The sequence below is a fragment of the Chiloscyllium punctatum genome, chromosome 3 (genome assembly GCF_047496795.1).
Source record: "Chiloscyllium punctatum isolate Juve2018m chromosome 3, sChiPun1.3, whole genome shotgun sequence".
Lineage (NCBI taxonomy): Eukaryota > Metazoa > Chordata > Chondrichthyes > Orectolobiformes > Hemiscylliidae > Chiloscyllium > Chiloscyllium punctatum.
In genome coordinates, this window is record NC_092741.1 from 130,891,302 (window position 1) to 130,897,851 (window position 6,550).

The window sequence follows — 6,550 nt, forward strand, 5'->3', positions numbered from 1 at the left end:
GGCCTTATTGTCCAAACAGAATACAAGATTAGGCATCTTGGACAATGCAGTTCTTAAAGTACAGAATTGCTTCAAATTTAAATGTTTCATCTGATTACAAGAAGCTGAACAGGAAAATGCACAATTGTATTCAATGACATCACCAATGGCCAAAATATAAAAGAAAGCAGATATTTTTAAATAAATTCTTCAAGGTACTTGAAAGTGGAGTCCTAGGTAGACAGGATAGTGAAGGTGGTGTTTGGTATGCTTGCCTTTATTGGTCAGTGCATTGAGTATAGGAGTTGGGAGGTCATGTTGTGGCTGTACAGGATATTGGTTAGGCCACTTTTGGAATATTACGTGCAATTCTGGTTTCCCTGCTTTAGGATGAATGTTGGGAAACTTGAAAGGGCTCAGTAAAGATTTACAAGGATGTTGCCAGGGCTGGAGGGTTTGAGCTGTAGTCAGAGGCTGAACAGACTGGGGCTATTTTTCCTGGATCATCAGAGGTTGAGGGGTGACTTTATAGACGTTTATAAAATCATGAAGGGCATGGATCTGGTGAATAGCAAAGATCTTCTCCCCAGGGTGGGTAGCTTAAAACTAGAGAGTATGGGTTTAAGGTGAGAGGGGAAAGATTTAAAAAGGACCTAAGGGGCAGAGGGTGGTGTATATGTATGGAATAAGCTACCAGAAGTGGTGGAGGCTGGTACAATTACAACATTTAAAAGGCATCTGAATAGGTATATAAATAGGAAGGGTTTAGAGAGACATGGGCCAAATGCTGCCCAATGAAACTAGATTTTTAGGATATCTAGTCAGTATGGACAAGTTGGACAAAAGAAAAGCGAACAAAGAAAATTCTTGAAGACCATTCTTGGGGCGGCACAGTGCCTCAGTGGTTAGCACTGTTGCCTCACAGCGCTAGAGACCCAGGTTTGATTCCAGCCTCGAGCAACTGTCTGTGTGGAGTTTGCACATTCTCCCAGTGACTGCGTGGGTTTCCTTCAGGTGCTCTGGTTTCCTCCCACAGTCCAAAGATGTGCAGGTCAGGTGAATTAGCCATGCTAAATAGCCTATAGTGTTACATGAATTAGTCAGAGGGAAATGGATCTGGGTGGATTACTCTTCAGAGGGTTGTTGTGGACTTGTTGGGCCGAAGGGCCTGTTTCCACATGGTAGGGAATCTAAAAACCATGATTTAACAGTATCCAGAGGAAGCTACACATTATTTCAATTATAATATTAATTAATGACAGATCAGTGAAACACCGTGATCATGGAACTTTGAAGTCAGGATTTGTAAGAGACAGAACTGTTGTTGGAATTATTAATAAGTCTTTGTCAGATTTGTTACAATCTGAAGAGGCTCTGGCTTTGGAGAGAAAACTACTCAAATTGTGTTTGAAGTAGAAATCAGGAATCCCACAGACGAATCCTGAGAGGAGATGAACAATCCTATCACAGGAGAACACCAGAATCCATCCACTTTCTAAGGTGTAAACTCCCTAAAGACATACATGACAAGCTAATGTAAAGAGAAGGCCATACAGCAGATACTAAAAGCCATGTCAATGTTGTGGAACAAAAAAAGTGGCAGAAGCTTATGCAATACCCAGGCATAACAAAGGAATGTTAGAACTGTAAAACTCTAGGTTACTGGCAGAAAATGTGCAAAAAAGTTAAACAGTTAAACAGCAAAAAGTAAATTGTCTACTCACAAAAGATAATACAGTAGAACCACTAGAACTGGGAAATATATTCAAGGTATTTCTTGGAGAAATTGGTAAATTAATTAATTCAATTTTGACAAAATCATTTTTTATCTGAATGGACATATAATTAACTTTAGACTTAATACAATTGCAAATATTACTATACTCAGGTTAAAGACACCCATTGCTGAAGAAGCCGACACGATAGCCCAAAGAACTGCTACTACATAGTGCAGGTGGCATAACTATCAACATTAAAGGGGATATGCAATAAGCAACTCTGAAATGAAAGAGCATAAGAGTTGAGAAAGTAGACATGATTTACAGTCAACACTTCTCACTTTGGAGGTAGCACTCATGTCTTGGCCACAACATATTCTCAATAACAAATGGACATACAGTGAACAATCAAGAGAAACCAAATTAGGCCAAGCCTATTTAAAAAGAAGCTACTCAGAGAATAAGTGGTTCAAGAACAAACTTCTGTCATTCAATCCATCAAATGCAACCAGTAATAGGGTTACTGTAAACATCTTAAGATGTGAAATGTTGTTCTATAATTTCCATAGATTACCAGAAAATTTATATTTCCTCTTAAAAGTTAGTGTTTTGACAAGAATCATAACAGTGCTTTGAGGTACTTGTTGGGAGTGATGAGCTGCTATTTGCACACAGCCTTTGTTTTAATGGGAGGTATTCACAAAGTGGAAAATTTGTATTCTTTTATAAAATTTTCCACAATCAGCCTCTATTGTTTTAAGAGTTTAAAATATTGCAGATTATATTACCATACTTTGTTAACTCTTTGTCAATGAGAAAAATTCTCAAAGTGAAAAAGTACATCCTGTCATGACCAATTATCTATTTACCGGAAATGTACAGTTTAATGATTGATAGAAATTTAATATGTGCACCCTTGTATAATAGCATACTGAAAAGCAATTTTCAACAACTGTCTTGTTTAAAAATTCTGCTTTTCAAGTGCAGAAACTGCAGGCAATGGGTATTACCCCAAACTATCAACCCAATTGATTACTACAGTGTTAGTCTGTTACGATTTTAAGATCTTTAGTCTTCTGTTACGATTTTAAGATCTTTATTGGTATATCACATAAAATATATAAAAGAAAAAAATCTTGCAATGTTCAGCAGTTCTGGCATTATCGAAAACATACTCAATGTATCAAATTCTAGGCATGTTCTGGTTTATATCAGTAAGAGTTCATTAATTCAAGACTTTGCCAGAAGATCCTAAGAGAATAAACAGTTTGGAGAAAGTGAGGACTGCAGATACTGGAGAGTCAGAGTCGAAAAGTGTGGCACTGGAAAAGCACAGCCGGTCAGGCAGCATCCGAGGAGCAGGAGAATTGACGTTTCCGGCAAAATCCATTCATCAGTTACCCTGATTGTCTGAACTACAAGCGACCAATTACATTCTCTAACTATTTATCCATATGCTCCTTTCTGAGACTCATTCAGTGATAAACTGATCAGTTGTTTTAGACTTTAGCCAACATAATATGTTGAGGTACATTTAGCTTTCATCATGACTGATAGAACCAATGGTGTGGGGTGCGGGTCTGGGGTGGACAAAGTTAAAAATCATGCACCAGGTTTTGGTCCAACAGGTTTATCTGGAAGTACAAGCTTTTGGAGAACGGCTCCTTTGCCCAATAGCTCGTGGGACAAGTCCATAGGATACTGAATTTATATAGTAAAAGATCAAAGTATCATAGAACTGATGCTATGTATTGAACAAACCTAGATTGCTGTTAAGTATTTAATCACTTGGAATGGTTTGCAGGTTCTAGGATTTACATATTAATGAATTAAAAAACCTGCAACCCATTCTAGGTGATAAAAGACTTAACAACAATCTAAGTTTGTTCAATACATTGCATGACATGTTGATCTTATATTATAAATTCTGTGACCTATGATCCTGCCCCACTACCTATCTAATGAAGGAGCTGCATTCCAAAAGCTTGTACTTCCAAATAAACCTGTTGGACTATAATGTGATGTTGCATGATTTTTAACTATAAAACCAAAGAATGGTCAGTATAGAAAAGGCAAGTCAGTCTAACCTGTATGTGTGACAGCAACTAGAGTCACTGCCCCATCTCTTCCCCACAGTATTTTTTCTTCTTGTGTCTATTTGATTCCATTTTGAAAGCTACAAGTCAATATGCTTTCATTCACACTCATGCTGTATGTTATGCATCTTGACTACTTGTTGCATTAAAGAAAAATCCTCGTGTTACCTTTGACTATTTTCCTGTTAATGTGATTTATATTAATCAATTTACCATGCAACAGAATGAAGTGACTTTCCAAGGCTTGGTTGTCTCTGTAAATCTGGTAATAATCTAAATTTGGAGAACAATGCAAGGCAAGCAAAATGGAGGTTTCTTACTGACACATTTTACTGTTGCTTTATTTGTGTACCTGCAATAGTATTTTGTAAAAGTATTATGGTTCAGATGTTTTTCTTTTAATGATATTTTCCACCTTAAGCAGGAAATTAAGGAATGTGACTGGCCTAAATATATTTCAAGAATGTATGGTTCTTATGACATACTGATGTGTCTGTAATGCAGATGTTTCAGAAAGGGAGGGAATGTCAACAGATTACTTGCCTGTTTCCTTCTCAGGATTCATGAACACCATAATGAACCACAAGTGGATTCCAATTAATTTTGATCCCTTGCATTGACTGTAAGCCTCATTAATTCAGATGGATATAGATTTTGCCAGAAGCAGCCTGTGGTACATGTACCCATAGACTGTACACAGGCGCATTATTTTTGCTTATCACCAAATAATTGAAACTTGCCAAATAAGCCCTACTATGACAATTTGAGGGTTGCTTAGTGAGAAGCAGTAACTTACCTTTTCTAAGATCAAAAGGATGTTGTTTTGAAAGGTTCTCTGTTGTGGTGAGAACAGAGCAGATTAATGAATACTAATAACTGTCTAGATAAAAGCTTCTGAATATCTATTTTGTTTGATCCACTTGAGAAATAATTTGTTTCTAACTCTACAAATAACCTGACTTCAACTTTCACTGCTCATAGAAACATTTTTAACCTTTAAATAAAATGATAATGAGCAGGAAATAAATAGCAGGAATCTTGTTAAAGTTGAATAAATTATGAGTAATAAGAAAGCTATTTGGAATTTTTGAATTAAAAATCATGTGTAACAAGTTACCAGAAAATGCCTGAATACATTGGTTCAAAAAAAATTGAAGAGGGAGAGATTTTAAAGGTGGAGTGATAAACTGGATAGTGGGACTGATGTTTCTTGGATCAAATTGACTTTACATAGAATCATCATAGAACGCTGTGGAAATCGGCCATTTGGCCCAACAAATCCACACCTACTCAACAGCATTCCATCCAGACACAACTCCCTACTCTATCCCTGTAACCCTGCATTTCCCATGGCTAATTCACCTAACCTATACATCCCTGGACCCCATTGGCATGCCCAATCCACCTAACCTGCACATCTTTAGACTGTGGGAGGAAATTGGAGCATCCAGCGGAAACCCATGCAGACATATTCTTTTGCAAGTTGTGATCTACCTGGCATAAAGTTAAAATTTACATCAGCCAAAGTGATAGCAAAAGAAAAGGGAGAAACTATCGCTTATCTTTCTACAATTGACAATTGCAAGGGTTAATCAACTGTACAATCAGTCCCAAATATTTCAAAGTAAATCTATGCACCAGCCACTGGGTTTCAATTCAGCACACTGGGTAGAAATACTTAGGGCCAAATTTTCACAACTGAGGCAGACCTTTCCTGACCTAGCACGCTTGTATTAATCTAAAGGTCCCAAACACACACCAACTTTGCTCTAACAGGAATAGAAGTCGCATAGAATAGGCTCACCCACCTCATCAGCAGATCCAGGTCACCAAGAGACTAGGCAAGTGCTGAGGTGGGCTAATCAGAAGGCTTGCCTCAGAAATCTGGGGCTTTATCAGTTATTAGATTAGATTAGATTACTTACAGTGTGGAAACAGGCCCTTCAGCCCAACAAGTCCACACCGAGACCCATTCCCCCACATTTACCACTTCACCTAACACTACGGGCAATTTAACATTGCCAATTCACCTAACCTGCACATTTTTTGGATTGTGGGAGGAAACCAGAGCACCCGGAGGAAACCCACGCAGACACAGGGAGAATGTGCAAACTCCACTCAGTCAGTCGCTTGAGGCGGGAACTGAACCCGGGTCTCTGGCACTGTGAGGCAACAGTGCTAACCACTGTGCCACCGTGCCGTCCACTGCAATTAGGCCAACCAGCCCTCACCCAGCTCAGTGCCTCATCCACTTTCTGTGGCCACTCTTGCCCTCCATACCGACTCATGTGCCTTTACCACCAATGTATAATAATCACTTAAGGATCTCAAACAAGCAGTCAACAATTCGCTTCACTTGTCAAAACACAATCCTGCAGAACTAATACTTTTTTTGGTCAGGATTCTCAACCAAGTTTAATTAAAACTGGTGACAATCTGGATAGCCATTGGTGTTTCTGATCTTTATTGTAAACATCAGAATGTTTATTTGGATAAAGTGTTAAGATTTAAAGCTGCTATTATTGCCACTCTGATGATCTGTAGACAATTTGATATGGTTGATAGAACAGCAATCCTTTTTCTCAAAGAATATTTCTGTTTGGATGTTTTATCAGCAGTTCCAACTTATCATTGTTACTTTATGGCTATTGGTTGCATATATTATACTGTACGAAAAGGCATGAAATGGAATGGGGTAACTAAGGAACCATAGGGAGCAGCTTGTGGTAGGGTGCAGTGGGGAGGGGGGGGGGGTGC